The sequence below is a fragment of the Myxocyprinus asiaticus genome, chromosome 21 (genome assembly GCF_019703515.2).
Source record: "Myxocyprinus asiaticus isolate MX2 ecotype Aquarium Trade chromosome 21, UBuf_Myxa_2, whole genome shotgun sequence".
Taxonomy (NCBI): Eukaryota; Metazoa; Chordata; class Actinopteri; order Cypriniformes; family Catostomidae; genus Myxocyprinus; species Myxocyprinus asiaticus.
This window is the reverse complement of record NC_059364.1, coordinates 35,910,983-35,930,273: the sequence shown is the minus strand read 5'-3', so window position 1 is coordinate 35,930,273 and position 19,291 is coordinate 35,910,983. Positions and strand designations below refer to the sequence as shown.

At 43.3% G+C, this 19,291-nt stretch overlaps 1 pseudogene; it reads right to left on the bottom strand.

The window, feature by feature from the left end:
• Positions 1-1,618: 1,618 nt before the first annotated feature.
• On the bottom strand, positions 1,619-19,178 carry LOC127412039 (galactose mutarotase-like; annotated as a pseudogene).
• Between the last annotated feature and the right edge of the window lie 113 nt (positions 19,179-19,291).

The window sequence follows — 19,291 nt, the reverse complement described above, 5'->3', positions numbered from 1 at the left end:
TCTGACAGTTGTCCAGAAGACAATCATTGACACCCTTCACAAGGAGGGTAAGCCACAAACATTCATTGCCAAAGAAGCTGGCTGTTCACAGAGTGCTGTATCCAAGCATGTTAACAGAAAGTTGAGTGGAAGGAAAAAGTGTGGAAGAAAAAGATCCACAACCAACCAAGAGAACCGCAGCCTTATGATTGTCAAGCAAAATCGATTCAAGAATTTGGGTGAACTTCACAAGGAATGGACTGAGGCTGGGGTCAAGGCATCAAGAGCCACCACACACAGACATGTCATGGAATTTGACTACAGTTGTTGTATTCCTCTTGTTAAGCCACTCCTGAACCACAGAAAACGTCAGAGGCGTCTTACTTGGGCTAAGGAGAAGAAGAACTGGACTGTTGCCCAGTGTTCCAAAGTCCTCTTTTCAGATGAGAGCAAGTTTTGTATTTCATTTGGAAACCAAGGTCCTAGAGTCTGGAGGAAGGGTGGAGAAGCTCATAGCCCAAGTTGCTTGAAGTCCAGTGTTAAGTTTCCACAGTCTGTGATGATTTGGGGTGCAATGTAATCTGCTGGTGTTGGTCCATTGTGTTTTTTGAAAACCAAAGTCACTGCACCTGTTTACCAAGAAATTTTGGAGCACTTCATGCTTCCTTCTGCTGACCAGCTTTTTAAAGATGCTGATTTCATTTTCCAGCAGGATTTGGCACCTGCCCACACTGCCAAAAGCACCAAAAGTTGGTTAAATGACCATGGTGTTGGTGTGCTTGACTGGCCAGCAAACTCACCAGACCTGAACCTCAATTCACAATTCTCATTTTCCTCAATTGTCAAGAGGAAAATGAGAAACAAGAGACCAAAAAATGCAGATGAGCTGAAGGCCACTGTCAAAGAAACCTGGGCTTCCATACCACCTCAGCAGTGCCACAAACTGATCACCTCCATGCCACGCTGAATTGAGGCAGTAATTAAAGCAAAAGGAGCCCCTACCAAGTACTGAGTACATATACAGTAAATGAACATACTTTCCAGAAGGCCAACAATTCACTAAAAATGTTTTTTTTTATTGGTCTTATGATGTATTCTAATTTTTTGAGATAGTGAATTGGTGGGTTTTTGTTAAATGTGAGCCAAAATCATCACAATTAAAAGAACCAAAGACTTAAACTACTTCAGTCTGTGTGCATTGAATTTATTTAATACACGAGTTTCACAATTTGAGTTGAATTACTGAAATAAATGAACTTTTCCACGACATTCTAATTTATTGAGATGCACCTGTATATCTCGCGATCACAACTTTATTTCTCACAGCTGCAATTGTTTTTGCACAATTGCAACTTTATATCATAATTACGAAAAATAGAAAGTAAAGTAACAATTGTGAGATAAAGTCTAAACCTTACCTCTTTTTTTCTTCAGTGGCAGGATCAAGGCATCATAATTTTTCCATGCACAATGAGATACACAATAGGGAGATAAACATTTATTCCAATTTCTCTAATGGGTCCATTTTATATGACATTCAATGAACTATGTTGTAAGTACAAATTCTTTGTGAGAAAAATACACAGTTACTGTGTATAACACAGAGATGCCACCCAATTACTTTGTAATGCTCTCTGCTCTACAAGATTGCAAGGGCTTGTTTGAATATTTGGACAATTTTAGGAGAATCAAAATATATTTGTAAGTACTTTACCTGGTTGACAGCATCAGGCCAGTTTTGGGTCTCTAAATAGAAGGCACTGTGTTTGGGGTAAGAAGTTCCACCTTTCCCTCTTAGTGTCCCATCCAGGAAGTCTGAGGTGTAGAACTGAACCCCAGGTTGGGTAGTGCTCACCTCCAGAACATGGCCAGTCCCAGGATGCACCACTCTGCAGAGACCAAGATTGTAATAGGATGGGACGTTAAGATGAAATGTGTAAATTCTGTGCGTTAAAGTGAAATTGCAATATGTTCATTTAAGCAGGCTGGACATAACAACATTGGCTTAAGCAATGGTGTCAATTTGAGGTGAGACTATTTGTTAACCGAGGAATGGAAGACACAATGAAGAAACAAGTAGAGCCATCAGAATACCATGCAAAACCACATATATGCTCTAAGTTGCAAAACATACATCTTACCTTGCACATGTCCTCTTCAGCTGTGGTTCACCTGGTGTGCAAAGACAGAAGTTGTGGTCAAAGCCTGGACCAGGGAGCTCTTTCAGTCTAGGAAGACAGGCTTTCTCAGGTCAAACAGTGTGTTCTCCACATTTTTTATTTTCCCTATGAATACTGAAGACTTTCAATACCACGCTTGATAGCTTCTTTACTAGAGAGCCGTAAGATCAGCATTATGTAAACTGGCCATGCAGTTTTTCAAATTTGCAAGATAAAGTTGTCAAGATTTTTTTAGCTTTGCTGTGTTTGTGATTTGTGATCTTGTGAAAACAAGAATGTCTTTCAGATACAATTTACATGTACTGATCTAATTACTTGTTGCTGGGGTTTACATATTTTCAGAGTTTTTGTAATGATGATAAGGTCATCTTGACTAAAAATACCAGTGGTGATAATTGTGTCGTCCACAGGCAGGTGAGCCTCTGCTGAGATGGTCACCTCATGGTCGTAAATGTCTAGTTTCCTCTGCAGAAAGCAGGAAATGCTACTTACTGATAGAAAGACCACAACTTTAGTGTGCACAAATATTATATATTATGTATAAACTCAGTCACCAATAGTGTGTTGCAGTAAATGGATAGGAGTACTGTCCACCTACTCTTGATTTATTTGTGTATTATTTTTACCATGCAGTTTTAGACTTTGTGTGCGTGTAGCCCTACCTGTCCAGCCAGGTTGAAGTATGAATGGTTGGTAAGGTTGATCGGTGTAGTTTGGTCAGTGTGCATGGTACAGCACACTCAATGTGTTCTCCTCCAGTCTGTAGGTGACAGAAGCACACAGGTTCCCAGGGTATCCCTCATCATCATCTGGAGTACTGTGGCTGTTTCACCCCATTATCTACAGCCTCTGTGGTCCACACTGCCTATAAGATACACAAACTTCCTAAATAAAAAGCCTACAAGTCATTTGAAAGAAGTCACATATGACCTGTAAGAAAAACAGAAGCATGTTTTAGACAACAAGGGTTTCCATTCAAAATTCATACATGTTTATTTACCTTGTTAAAGCCTTTCAGTCCACCATGCAGAGCATTGGATCCATTGTTTATGGCCAGTTTATATTCCTTCTCATCAATCACAAACTGGCCCTTGGCAATGCGGTTAGCAACCCGGCCCACTAAAGCTTCAAAGTAGCGTGGGTTTGAGCGATAACCTTGAGTGACATTGAAGAACATCATTATTATTATTATTATAATGCTCTATCTTTGTAGTTACGTCTAGTGACAGATAGGCCAACCTATCAGAGACCAACAGTGCTCTCTATACATCTGCATCAACCACAAATAGTTATATATAAATATTGTTTTTGCAGAAGCTTTTTAGTGTGCTCTCACGTATTTCTACATGAATGATTCAGTGCCGACCAAATATTAACCAACCAAATAAATAAATAAATGGACATAACATATTAATTTGAGTTTAAATTATTTTATTAGCTTGTATAAATGGCATAGAGCAGGAAAGATGACACCAGGATGACCAGTCTGATACACTATATTGCCAAAAGTATTCGCTCACCCATCCAAATAATTGAATTCAGGTTTTCCAGTCACTTCCATGGCCACAGGTGTATAAAATGAAGCACCTAGGCATGCAGACTGCTTCTACAAACATTTGTGAAAGAATGGGCTGCTCTCAGGAGCTCAGTGAATTCCAGCGTGGTACTGTGATAGGATGCCACCTGTGCAACAAGTCCAGTCGTGAAATTTCCTGGCTACTAAATATTCCACAGTCAGCTGTCAGTGGTATTATAACAAAGTGGAAGCAATTGGGAATGACAGCCACGTAAAATGACAGAGCGGGGTCAGCAGATGCTGAGGTGCATAGTGCGCAGAGGTCGCCAACTTTCTGCAGAGTCAATCGCTACAGACCTCCAAAGTTCATGTGGCCTTCAGATTAGCTCAAGAACAGTGCGTAGAGAGCTTCATGGAATGGGTTTCCATGGCCGAGCAGCTGCATCCAAGCCATACATCACAAAGTGCAATGCAAAGTGTCAGATGCAGTGGTGTATAGCACGCCACCACTGGACTCTAGAGCAGTGGAGACGCGTTCTCTGGAGTGACGAATCACGCTTCTCCATCTGGCAATCTGATGGACGAGTCTGGGTTTGGCGGTTGCCAGGAGAACGGTACTTGTCTGACTGCATTGTGCCAACTGTGAAGTTTGGTGGAGGGGGGATTATGGTGTGGGGTTGTTTTTCAGGAGCTGGGCTTGGCCCCTTAGTTCCAGTGAAAGGAACTCTGAATGCTTACCAAGAGCATACCAAGAGATTTTGGACAATTCCATGCTCCCAACTTTGTGGGAACAGTTTGGGGATGGCCCCTTCCTGTTCCAACATGACTGCGCACCAGTGCACAAAGCAAGGTCCATAAAGACATGGATGAGCAAGTTTGGTGTGGAAGAACTTGACTGGCCTGCACAGAGTCCTGACCTCAACCCGATAGAGCACCTTTGGGATGAATTAGAGCGAAGACTGCGAGCCAGGCCTTCTTGTCCAACATCAGTGTCTGACCTCACAAATGCGCTTCTGGAAGAATGGTCAAAAATTCCCATAAACACACTCCTAAACCTTGTGGAAAGCCTTCCCAGAAGAGTTGAAGCTGTTATAGCTGCAAAGGGTGGGCCGACGTCATATTAAACCCTATGGATTAAGAATGGGATGTCACTTAAGTTCATATGCGGCTAAAGGCAGATGAGTGAAAACTTTTGGCAATATAGTGTATGTCTTAATCCCTGGATGTGCTGTTGTTACTCAAAAATTTTAGACCGCTAGATGGCACCATTGACCAATCATAATCAAGTATTTCAGAGCCCTATGTAATAAATGGACATGATATAACAATTTTATCAGAATCAGAATGAGCTTTATTGCCAAGTGTTCTTACGTACACAATGATTTATTTATTTTATTTTTTTTTTGACAGGAGAAACAAGTGCACACAGAAAATTAAAGTGAGACAGAATATAAAACAAGGTAAAAGTATAAATAGACATATAAATAATAGGACATATATTATAATGGCGTATGTACATGTGTAAATGGTAATGTATGTGCAAGGCAGGGGTATGTACAGTTATTGAATTTAAATTTAGATTTCTCCTGTAGTCCACTATCATCTCCAATATTTTGTTTTATACCCACTTCTGTAAGCATCCTCTTTGGCATGATGAAGCTGTCTGAGTTTTCCTGTAAACCATGGTTTATCATTAATGAATGATAAAAATGTCCTAGTAGGGATGCACATATCCTCACAGAAACTGATATATGATGTCACAGTATCTGTGAGCTTGTCCAGAACTGTGGCTGCAGCCTCAAAAACACTCCAATCAGTGCTGTCAAAGCAGGCTTGTAGTTCCAGCTCTGCTTCATTGGTCCATCTCTTTACAGTCCTTATTACAGTGGGCACTTCGGGGGGTGAGGGGGGATTTCTCCTGAAGTCCACTGTCATATCCACTGTTTTTAGTGTGTTCAGCTCAAGGTTGTTGTGACCGCATCAGGCAGCCAGCTGATCAACCTCCCATCTGTATGTAGACTTGTCACCGTCGCGAATGAGGCCGATGACCGTGGTATCATCTGCAAACTTCAGGAGCTTGACAGTGGGGTCTTCTGCAGTACAGTCATTCATGTACAGGGAGAAGAGCAGTGGAGAGAGAACGCATCCCTGAGGAGCACCAATGCTAATAGTGAGGGTCCTGGATGTGAGTTTCCCCAGTCTCACTAGCTGCTGCCTATCTGTCAGAAAGCTGGTGATCCGTCGACAGATTGGGGTGGGCACGGAGAGCTGGGCCAGTTTGGTTGAGAGAAGATCAGGCATGATGGTATTGAAGGCTGAACTGAAGTCCACAAATAGGATCCTTGCATAAGTCCGAGGTCTGTCAAGGTGTTGCAGGATATAATGCAGTCCCATGTTGACAGCATCATCCATAGACCTGTTTGCTCTGTAAGCAAACTGAAGGGGGTCCAGCAGGGGTCCAGTGATGTCCTTCAGGTAGGCCAAAACCAGTCTGTCAAACGACTTCATGACCACAGAAGTGAGAGCGACAGGTCTGTAGTGATTAAGTCCTGTGATTTTGGGTTTTTTGGGGACCGGAATGATGGTGGAACATTTGAAGCAGCAGGGAACTTCACACTGCTCCAGTGATCTATTGAAGATCTGTGTGAAGATGAGGGCCAGTTGGTCAGTGCAGACTTTCAGACAGGCAGGTGAAACACCATCTGGGCCTGAAGCTTTCCTAGTCTTTTGTTTCCAAAAGACCCGGCATACATCCTCCTCACAGATCATAAGTGCAGATTGAGTAGCAGGAGGGGGGAAGAGGGGGGTTCCAGGAGGTGTTGGTGTGTGTGTGAAGTGAAGATCAGAGCGGGGGAGGGGTGTGAGACTGGGCTTTTCAAACCTGCAGTAAAACACATTCAGTTCATCAGCCATTAGTTGACTCTCTACAGAGCGAGAGGGAGGTGTCTTGTACTTGGTGATGCTTTTTAGGCCTTTCCACACAGATACAGGATCATTGGCTGAAAACTGTTTTTTCAGCTTTTCAGAGTGGCTTCTTTAAGCCACTCTGATTTCCTTAGTAAGTGTGTTCCTGGCCTGGTTGTACAATGTTTTATACCCACTTCTGTAAGCATCCTCTTTGGCATGATGAAGCTGTCTGAGTTTTCCTGTAAACTATGGTTTATCATTATTGAATGATAAAAATGTCCTAGTAGGGATGCACATATCCTCACAGAAACTGACAGTATCTGTGAGCTTGTCCAGAACTGTGGCTGCAGCCTCAAAAACACTCCAATCAGTGCTGTCAAAGCAGGCTTGTAGTTCCAGCTCTGCTTCATTGGTCCATCTCTTTACAGTCCTTATTACAGGCTTAGCTGATTTTAGTTTCTGCTTGTAGGTTGGGAGAAGTTGAACCAGACAGCTGCATGTGGGACAGAGCGATATCCATCCTTTACAGTGGTGTAGCAGTGATCCAGAATATTTCTGTCTCTGGTGGGGCATGTGATGTGTTGTTTGTATTTTGGCAGTTCATGGGTGAGGCTAGCTTCATTCAAATCTCCCAGAATAATAATAAGTGAGTCCGGGTGTTGTTGCTCTACCTGTGATGTGATCAGCCAGCTGTTGCAACGCTGCATTCACGCATGCTTTGGCAGAATAAAAACACTCACCAGAATGAACGAGTAAAACTCCCGCGGAGAGTACAGTTGATGAAGAGCATCTCTAAATTAGGACATCACATCTTCTTTAACGCTGTTACATCTGTACACCAACTTTCACTGATGTAAAAGTATGTTCCACCACCTCTCGTTTTCCCTGATAACTGCACAATGCAATCCGCTCTGAACAGCTGGAAGCCCGGCTGATGTAACACGCTGTCCAGGATGGCTTCACTCAGCCAAGTTTCCGTGAAACACAGAGCAGTGGAGTTAGAAACGTCCCTATTTGTTTGAGTGAGCAGAAGCAGTTTGTCCGTTTTGTTGGCGAGGGAGCAGGCATTTGCCAGATACATACTCGGCAGCAGAGTCCTAAATCTGCTTTGGCGAAGCTTCACAAGCGCGCCGGCTTGCTTCCCTCTCGTGCATCTTTTGGACCGCTTGTAGAGCACTGCTGCGCCTCCAACTAATAAACCGTCTGAATTATCAGGTATGCTCTGCCGAATATTCAGCAGTTCATCCCTGGCAGGCGCGGACTGGCCATTGGGAGAACTGGGACTTTTCCCGGTGGGCCGGCCACAAAATGGGGCCGCATGGGCCGCCGCATTATGCAGAACGCACCACAAAACCACGCCGCGATATGCGGAAGGGGGCAGTGATATGCAGAAAAGGACAGCCCCCCCCCAACTACTCAACAACTTTTGGGCCAGTATCTATGTAAAATCCCGGGTCGAATTTTCTTCCCAGTCTGCCCCTGATCCCTGGTGAAACTGATTGGGAAAGAGTGACAAAAAACATGACTGTGGCAGCGGGGGCGTGGTCAAGCATCTCTCCGGAGAGAGAAAAAGCGGTAAGGGCGCTTACACCTGAGCTAAATTATGTCTAACACCTGTCAATAATTTCAGTGAGCACGGGGAGAGCGGCTTAAAAGAGCCACACCGCCAGCAGTCGGGGAGAGAGAGAAACAAGTGTGCAGCATTGTCAAACTGTTTCCATTACATGTTGAAGCTATTGAGTGTTTGTGAAGAAGTTTGTTTATTTTTGAGAGTGAATTATTGAACTGAGTGAAAACCCTGAAAGAGTGTATCTGCTTCACAGAAGAGAATAAAACGCCTACCTGAACCAGGAAACCTTGGTTCTTGCCTCCTCCTTCCATCGAGAAGTGTTACACTGGTGCCGAAACCCGGGATTAGTTCGAAGATGGACGGAAGTCGCCCCGTAGAGTCCTCCCAGTTGGCTGAGATCCTCCAAGCCCTCACTGGCTTGCATCAGAACCACCAGCAAACCCTGCTTGAGTTCTGGCAAGATCAAGATCGCCGGTTTGTGGAACTCCTACGCGCTCAAGCAGAGGACCGGCAGGCGATCTGGAGCCTCCTCAGCCAGGAGGCGCCCCCAGCCACGACCCCGGACATCCACACGCCGTTGCCCCCGTCTACGTTACAGAAGATGGGGACAGCGGACGACCCCGAGGCGTTCCTCCATTTGTTTGAACGCACCGCCGAGATCTGGGGCTGGCCGCTCGGCCAGTGGGCGGCCCGACTTATTCTGCTGTTGTCCGGGGAAGCCCAGCTCGCAGCTCAACAACTGCCGGCAACAAGCCTCCTGGCTTACGGAGATTTAAAAAAAGCCATCCTACAACGGGTTGGGCGGAGTCTGGAGGAAAATCGTCAACTCTTCTGGAACCTGAAGCTGGAGAGCTCCGACCACCCATTTGCCTTTGCCCAACGGCTCCGTGACGCCTGCTGAAGATGGTTGCTAGCGGGGGACCGCGGCGTCAACGGGATCATCGACCAGGTGGTACTGGAGCAACTAATACATCGACTGCCAAAGGGGACAGTGGAGTGGGTCCAGTGCCACCGCCCGGCGTCGCTTGAGGAAGCTGTCCGGCTTGCGGAGGACCACATGGTGGCAATCCCGAGGGTGGAAGAGCCCTCCTACTCTCTCCTCCCCCTGTCTCATTCCCCTCCCCTCTCTCCCCAGGGCCCGTTCCTGCCCCACGCAGACATGGAGGACTTCAGCCACCGAGACCAGCTCCCCGGGCATGGGAGGCAACACCCTCCCCTACCCAGATGCCCCGCCGCTCTCCCTCTCAGGGGGGGCGCCCGCCGACGCAAGTGCGGGCATTGCGCCTGGGCCAGCCTGCTGGAGGTGCAGGGACCCGGACCACTTCCGGGATCAGTGCCCTCTGATGGAGCTGGGGACAGTGGTGCGGGTCTCGGACCTCCCGCAGTCTGCCCCCGACCAGGCCGGAGCGTACCGGATACCAGTAAGTGTCAAGGGGGGTACTCACCAAGCGCTGGTGGACACCGGGTGTAATCAAACCACTATCCACCAACGCTTGGTTCAACCCGAGGCTTTGGGTACAACTAAAAGGTGAGTGTGAAATGTGTGCATGGGGATATTCACAAGTATCTGGTGGTGACCCTGACTTTACAGTTTTATTAAAGGGAATTTGTACGGATGGGTCCTGTATGAAATTAGGGAGATGTGCAATGTGCGATGCTCTGGCAGGGGAGGCGGAGCCGGGGCCATCCTCGACAGCTCCACGTCATAATGATGAGAGAGGGGGAGAGGCTGCAGCCCCTTCTCAGGGAATTCCCTGAGGGGGATTTCCCTTTGGAGCAGTCACAAGACGAAACCCTCAAACACGTGAGAGTCATCGATGGTCAACGACTCCAGCCTGACCTCGCCCTTTCATACCCCTATTTTGCGATTATAAATGAGCGGTTGTATAGAGTGACACAGGACGCTCAGACTAAAGAGGATACAACCCAACTTTTGATTCCATGGAGCCGTCGGGAAATGGTATTCCAGACGGCTCATTATAATCCCATGGCGGGTCACTTAGGAGAAAGGAAAACACTGAACCGTCTAATAGCCCGCTTCTATTGGCCAGGCATTGGCGGCGATGTCCGCAGGTGGTGTGCGGCATGCCACGAATGCCAGCTGGTTAACCCACCAGCCACCCCAAAAGCGCCATTGCGCCCTCTTCCGTTGATCGAGGTCCCCTTTGAGAGAATTGGAATGGACCTCGTCGGGCCATTAGAACGGTCAGCACATGGACATCGCTTTGTATTGGTCCTAGTGGACTATGCAACGTGATATCCGGAAGCAGTGGGCGGTCCTCACTCTCCGATACTACCTGTTGGGGCGGGCCTTCACCCTCTGTTCCGATCACGCCCCGCTCCAGTGGCTCCACTGCATGAAAGATACCAACGCGCGGATCACCCGTTGGTATCTGGCTCTGCAGCCGTTTAAGTTCAGGGTGGTCCACAGACGGGGGGTGCAGATGGCTGTCGCCGACTTCCTCTCCAGGAATGGGAGGGGAGTGGTAGGCAGGCCGGATGCCGTCCCGGCCTGAGTCGGGCGGTGGGGATATGTGGAAGTGTTACAATGACAAACAAACAAAAGTAACAAAAATACTAGAGAGCTCTTCTCTATTACATTTTATTATGTTGCTCTTTACATTTTGTCTAATTTAATGATAATGACAAGTTAAGCTCAAACTCGTCCCTCCTTTTATGCCTCCTTTTCTTAAAAAAAAAAAAAAAAAAAAAGAAAAGAAAAGAAAAAGCAAAAAGCGAGGTTACAGTGAGGAACTTACAATGGAAGTGAATGGGGCCAATTTTTGGAGGGTTTAAAGGCAGAAATGTGAAGCGTATAATTTTTATAAAAGCACTTATATTAAATCTTCAGTTAAAATGTATGCATTATTTGAGCTGTAAAGTTGTTTAAATCTTCTTTTTAGGGTCATTTTAGGGTGTTACATCATCATGGCAATGAAATTGCAAAATTTTAAGCGTTTACAAATTTTAATTGTAAAATAAAAAGGTTTGAGCAATTTTATCAAACTAAAATCATCTAACACTCGTATTGTTTACATCATGTGACTACACTTTTGAAACAGTATTTAAAGGTGCTGTACGTAAGATTGACAACAAGCGTTTGAAATGGGTACTGCAGTTCAAATTCAAAATATTGGAGAGTTGTCTGCCCCACCCCAGACTCGCTCATGTTTGAAGGTATTTTTGGAGCAAAACAACTGAGCTCCTGTGACAGTGGAATTTGTAGTTGTAGAGATTAGCTACACATGTGTATCAGTAAATTTGAAGTCACAGAGAAAAATTTTTTAAGAGTTGCAAACTTGGAGATTTTTTTTTCTCTCCCACAAACACAACACAACAGTTACACCTTCTCAAATTCTTCATTACAGGTACAAATTCTATTTTACGAATCACAAATTAAGAAACTCATACACTCATTTTTGCTACAGTTGCTGCAGTGAATATGGTGCAAAACACATTCACACATCAAAAAACGTGAAGTCACGGACAAATTTTGCTCATCCGCAAATCAGTATGTGAATTCATCCAATGAGAGTTGCACACTTGTAGAATATTTTCTCACAAATAATTTTTTTTTCTTGGATATTTTTCTAGCACAAACACAAGTACATACAGTAACTACAACTGCTTGAATCTGCTGCTACGAGTCTCAAACACTGTTTTTCGCTTGCAAATGACAAGTTTCGTGCGCTCTCCCTTTTGCACCACATATCTGTGTAAAATATGGAGCAAAAGTGATTTGTGCATCTGTAAAGGCAGCAGTGCACTGTTCAGAGATCAGAGAATTTTGGCCAATCAGAAGAGCTAGTTATACCAATAAAGGTATGTTTTTTTTTATTTCTTTTTCTGAAATCACACACCGTTATACATTTGTTTATAGTTTAAATATGTGTGCTGGTCAGCTACAGTTGGTAATCAGTGTTTCTTAGTTAAATTAGCCTTTCTTTTTTCACGAATGGTAAGCTAACGCTAGACTGCCTGCACTGTTAAGTTTGTTATTCAGTCGTCTCATATTAAACGATTTATTCCTTATATTCTCTTCTGCTTTACCTTCTAGAAAAATGACAGAACAGGGTGGGTCTTCGCAGGTGAGTATCATATCGTAAGTATGCACCTAATGTAAGATTACCCTTATGAGAAATTACCATGGTCAGAAAACCATGGGTACCATGTTTTTTTTTTTTTTTCTTTTTGTTTGTTTTTGGTGGATAGTCATTTTTATAGGAATACCATAGTAAAGTAAAGGGATGTCAGAGTTTGCACTACAGTAGGCAATTTGCCCAGAAATTATTACTCCCATAGGTGATTTAAAGCATGTTTTTCATCCATTGTCACTGCAAATAGGTGTTCCATATAATATAAAATCAATATTTACATAGTCTAAGAATAGTAAGTTATCTCACTCCCATGTGCCCTGCAGTGTCCCACTAAATCACGTCTGCTGACCTGCAACAGAGGCTTAATCACTTGGAAACAGGTGCTTCCAGCCCCCTAAGTTTACTTGGTTAGTTTCGCTCAATTCCTGATACCTATGGGATCAAGATTATGTTATTTATAGCTTCCAGTTTCGGGACTGCTTCCCTATGGGAGTAATAATTACTGGGCAAATTGACAAACTCTGAAATCCCTTTACTTTACTATGGTATTCCTATAAAAATTACTATCCACCAAAAACAAACAAAAAGAAAAAAAAAAAAAACATGGTACCCATGGTTTTCTGACCATTGTAATTTCTCATAAGGGTAATCTTACATTAGGTGCATACTTATGATATGACACTCACCTGCGAAGACCCACCGCGTTCTGTCATTTTTCTCAAGGAATAAATCGAAACGGGGGTGCTCCAACCGACTTCCAACCCCTCAAAATCACCTGCCTGGTGACCATAACACAGGTTAGGACCCAATCCTCCATATGTTTATTCTCCACATTAATTTCTGCCCCATCTCCCAAAATACAGAGTCTGGGGCAAAATGAAACCTGAGTGCCCAAGACACTCAACCAAAACCCTTGGATCTTAACGCATCCCCAAAAAACATGGGTTATATCTCCAACCTCCGATTGGCATCGCCAGCAGGTAGGTGTGTCTTTAAGACCAAGCCTATACAGTCTAGAGGGGGTCCAATATAATCTATGTAAAAACTTGAACTGAATAAGGCGAACCCTTGCATCTCTAGATACAGACTTGACATTTTTTCAGAGTGCACACTCCATCCTCCAATACCAAATTCAAATCTTTCTCCCATAATCTCTTAACAGAAGTTAAAGCTCCATCCCCCATACTCTGAATTAACAGGGAGTAGTACACTGATGCCTCATGACCTTTTCCAAAAGCCGCAATCACCTCTCCCAAAGCATCCCTCCTTAGGGGGCTGTGTGCTACTCCCAAAATTAGTACAAAGCAGGTGGCGCAATTGTAAATATCTATAAAACTGAGGTCTGGGGATCCCAAAATGTTGGACCAAGTTTTCAAACGATCTCAACACTCCATTTTCATATGGTCACTGAGTGTAGCAACCCCCCCCCACAATCCACTCTGGCCAGCAGAAAGGGGACTTGTCAATACGTAATCTTGGGTTCTGCCATATACTCGAGGCAACATTTAAATAAGTGTCCAATTTAAACAATCTGGACACTTTAGTCCATACCGAGTGTAAATGCGAAATAACGGGGTGTAACTTAACTTTTCCGATTAGTTTGATAGAGATGCTTTGTAATGGTGAAATAGGGGCAAGAACTGCCTGTTCAATAACAAACCAGGAAGGGGCTCTCTCAGGTGGAAGTGACCAATGAGCCAAATGTCTGAGACTGAACGCATAGTAATAAAACAAAATCTTGGGTAGGCCTAGCCCGCCTTTGTCTATATCGGCCAATGTAACTTATTAAAATGCAATCTGGGACGTTTACCAGTCCAAATGAAGGACTTCGCTATGCTATCAAATTGCTTGAAATAAGAGAGGGGGACATCTACAGGGAGAGATTGTAGCAGGTAGTTAAATTTTGGAATACAATTCATTTTATTAACATTAACCTTCCCAATCATCGATAAATGTAATGAAGCCCACCTGCCCACATCGCTCTAAAATCTTTTTATTAAAGGGTCAAAATTAACACTAACTAAATCAGACAAATTTGCTGGGAATAAAATCCCCAAATACTTAATGCCCTGTTTGGGCCATTGGAAGGTGCCCGGCTGAAAAGCCATTACTGGACAGTATGCTGTCAGAGCCAAAGCTTTGGATTTAGACCAACTGACTTTGTATCCTGAGAACTTGGAAAAGGAATTAATAATTCTGTGGAGGCAAGGCATAGATCTAGTAGGTTCAGAGACAAATAATAAAATATCATCTGCATAAAGCAGAAGCTTATGCACCACACCTCCCGCCACCACCCCTGGAAAATCATCTTCCCCCTTATCGCGGCTGCTAATGGTTCCAGGGCAAGACAGAACAATAATGGGGAAAGAGGGCAACCCAGCCGGGTGCCCCTATCCAGAGTAAAATAATCTGAAATTAATACATTTGTTTGTACCACTGCTACAGGGTGTCTATGAAGTAACTTAATCCAACCAATAAATGTACTCCTGAACCCATACATTTCCAAAATCTTAAAAAGATAATCCCATTCTACCATATCAAACGCCTTTTTGGTGTCAAGTGAGATGGCAGCGACCGGAGATTGATCATTCGCTACTAACCACATGATATTGATAAAACGCCTAATGTTATCAGAAGAGCTACGGCCCCGAATAAATTCCACCTGATCTATATGTATAAGAGATGTCATAACCTTACTTAATCGGTTAGCCAAAATTTTTGACAATATTTTTACATCTAGTTGGATCAGGGAGATTGGATGGTAACTTTTACACTCACTTGGATCTTTGTCCTTTTTAAGAATCAGACTGATCCAGGCTTGTGTCATGGTTGGAGGAAGCTTTCCCTTCTTTAATGATTCAGTATAAACTTCTAACTAAAGTGGAGCCAGTTCTGTAGCATAGGATATAAAAATTCTGTGGCAAAACCATCTGGCCCCGGATCCTTGCCAGTAGGTAGGGACTTAATTACCTTGTCAAGCTCCTCCAAGGTTATCTCAGAATCGAGAGAGTTTTTTTGCTTGATTGTCAGTTTAGGAAGATCTAATGGTTCCACAAAGTTTCTAATATCTTCATCAGTAGACGAAGACTATAAAGATCAAGATAGAATTCTTTCAGCTCTGCCTCGGCACTTTTAATACTTCCTTCCAACTCCACAAGTTCTTGTGCTTTGGATTTTTTGGTGAATGAGGCATACTGTATGATCCGATCCCTAAGAACGGCCTTAAGTGCCTCCCAAGCCATGCCCACAGAGGATACTGAGGACCAGTTGGTCTCCATATAAACATTGATTTCAGTCTTTAACATTTGTTGGAAATCAGGATTTTGCAAAAGGGACACATTAAGGCACCAACTATATGATTTCTTTTTCTCTGTATATGGCAACACCTCTAAACTCACCAGGGCATGATCTGAGACTAAGATATTTCCAATTGAGCAATCAGCAACAGATGAAATGAGGGATTTGGATATAAAAAAAAAAATCTATTCTAGAATAAATCTTATGGACTGATGAAAAAAATGTATAGTCCCTACCGGATGGGTTCAAAAGTCTCCAAATATCCGTAAGACCAAGATTTTTACACATCCTGTGAAGCGTCAATGTTGCTCTAGGGGGCTTGCACACTGTGCTCAAGGACTGAGTCCATCAAAAGATTAAAGTCTCCTCCCAATATTATATCATGAGGGGTGCCATCGGTTTACAGCATCCCTTCAAGATCTATAAAAAAGCCCTGATCATCAGCGTTAGGAGCGTAAATATTAGCCAAAATCAACCTTTGCCCTTGAATTTCAGCTAAAACAATAATGACTCTCCTTAATTTATCTTTAGTCTGTTTGAGACATTTGAATTGTAGATGTTTATTTATCAATATAATGACTCCCTTGCTCTTACTTGAGCCAGCACTAAAAAAAACATGTCCACCCCATATCTTCCCAATTTTTTCAGCTTCCTGCGGGGAGAGATGTGTTTCTTGAAGAAACACTATATCATATTTCTGACGTTTATAAAAGTAATAACCTTCCTTCTTTTTATGGGGTGCCCCAACCCATTCACATTCCATGTGGAGAGAGATAGTACACTCATATTAACATCTGACATTTTGATATAGTAGAAAAAATAAATTGTGTGTCAAAAACAAAATTATTCAGACCACATTCCCCATTAGTGAAACAATCAAACCCCGAACTTTCCCCCGAACAAAACAAACAGAAAAAAGAAAAACGTGCGCATTAACCCCGCGCACGAAAGCGCCAACCGGCGACAATCCCTTTAAACTCAAAAGGTCCATGAACGCCCATGAGAGCCCACGACAACTTTGCCATCGGATTGCTCAATTTTGCCTCACAAATTTGTGAGGCAAAATTACATAACAGAAAATACTTTGTAAAATAAACCCAGTCAATAGGAAGAATGAACACAAAGGACGTATAGATTCATTCACAGAACTGTCTCAAAGGTGTGATCTTCCACAAAACAAATTCCAGCTGATATAAAACCGTTCAGATTCCTCGGACACACAAACAAATTTTCAGTGAGCCAGCTGTTATGAGTTCAGCGGATGACGTAATCATTCCAATGTCCCGTAAAAATACTCAACAAAACAAACTACAGCCAGCAGGAGGAATAAGCACGAAGAACGAACAGATGAATCCACAGCTGTTCCAAGGGAGTGTTATTTAATAGAACAAGCTCCAGCCGCTAGGCGGAACCAATACAAAAATAAACAAAACCGGCATCCTGGTTCCCCGGATGGTCGAGTCAATTCACTCAGAGGCCGCATAAACGTATATACCATGACTTACACAATCCGTCAACTTTATAAAAGACATCCTTTGTGTGAACATGTAGATATTTTGCGGTCATCCGTAGTGTCCACTCTCAAACTGGCTGGGAACTTCAATGCAAAAGTAATCTTTCATCAATGCAAAAGTTTCTTTAAGGAAAAGTGTTATTAACAAAACAGGCTCCAGCCGCTCGGCAGAGCCAACGCAGTTTACTCACCCATTGATTCAATAAAAGACATTGCCTGATTGGGACATGTAAATACTTTGTGACCGTTCTTCTCAGTTTCTATTCTCAGTTTGGCAGGAAACATCAGAGCAAAAGTAATCTTTCGCTGGTGTAAGAGTTTCTTACATTCCTTGAACCGATCGCGTCTCTCTCTTGTCGAACTTGCAAAGTCCGGGAACAAGAAAATATTATGGTTCTTCCAAGAGAGCTTCCCTTTGCTCCTCTCCTGGTGCAACACAAGATCTTTATCGGATGATCTCAGAAATTTGGCCAGAATCGATTGGGGCCTTTCTCCCTCAGCAAATCTGTGAACTGGGTCTCTGTGAGCTCGCTCGATTTACAGCTTATGGCCTGTTATGTCGAGCAGACTCGGGAAAAGCTTGTCTAGGAATTTCACCATATCTCTGCCCTCCTCATGCTCAGGAATTCCAACAATTCGAACATTATTCCTGAGGCTTCTATTCTCAAGATCTTCAAGATTTTCAAGAACACGTCCAAATCAACTTTGGTTGATTAGCAAAGATGCTATTTTAGATTAGCTGTTAATTCCCTCACCGAAGATTCCAGAAAATCGATTCGTCTCTCAACATCAGTCACTCTTGTAACTATCTCAGAGAATTTAATTTACATCACAGTAATCAATCGACGTATTACAGTGAGATCCTCCAAGTCAGCAAGAACCTTCGTCAACATCACCGACATGTTGGACAACTGATGCTGGATTTCCTCTCCTGCCGCGCCATCCAAATCGAGTCCCCGGTCTGTAGGCCTGTCGTGGCTTTCATCCTGAACACGTAAGTGTCTTTTAATGTCTCCAGAGCCCGAGGATTTTGACTTCTTTGCCATCTTTTGCCTCAAAGAGCAAATGCGTAACTGGGTGTACCAAATTTCACCAGATTATAACATGAAAATAATTAAAAATTTAGCAAAGTGCGCAGAGCTCATTGCTCACACGTCTGCTTCTTGCATTGCGTCACGTGACCCCCCTAAGTCACTCAGCATCCGTTTTAAAGGATTTCTGGGCTTTAAGCTGTCTCCATCTTCCAAAGGCATCTCCAATATTTATCCTTGTTTTACTACGCCTCTGGTCATGGTGGTTTTAGACGGATGGCGAGGCTTTTTAGGTCGGGTGGAATCTGTTATCACTGATTCAGTTCGTTTGCTGGCTTCCATGGCTGCAGCACGCAGTGTTGTTTGCCTGCAAACTTGTTCAAATCTGGCAACGCGGCGGTGTCGAAATACTACTGGTGAGTGGGCAGTGGGCGGGATCACACAGGCCAAAACATAACAGAAATTCACTCGAATGGAAACTTCAAAATAGAATATACTGGCTGTAGCATTGTTATCGGAGAAGCCAGTATTTCAACTTAGCATGTTTCCTAATTCTCTAATGACATATTATGGTCATTTTATGATTTAGTATAGTCAAAATATTACATATAGCACCTTTAATTGTTTACAAATTGGCCCCATTCACTTCCATTGTAAGTGCCTCACTGTAACCCAGATTTAACCCAGAGGAAAAAGTTGAAATACATTGTTGTGTTTTTCAACATTATTTGCACATTATTACCTAAACTTCCTTAGGAGAATTCAAACTTTGATGTCTCTGGTTCTAATTAACACATCTGTAAGAAACAATGGAATGACAGTCACAAAAACAAGACTTCCATTCAAACTGACAATTAAAAAAGTTTAAAATGAGAGAGTGTTACTCAGTGGTAGAACCTGCCTTCTAAATCATCATATCCTAACACTATAGCCGCACTTTGACCACTCTGATTCGCTGTTTTAATAGACTTTATGACACAGCCGAAATAAATTATCTCCACAATGAGGCTGTTGGAGCGCAGGATCCATTTCTCGACTGGACCCTGATCCAGTGCAGTACCGAACAACTCTTTACACACTTCTGTCATTCTCTGCCACTTTATATATGATTCACTAGCTATATTGTCCAACGTTGCACTGAATATTTTGACACAGCAGTGCAAATGATAACATTTGAGTTAATAAACTACATAGTTGCGCC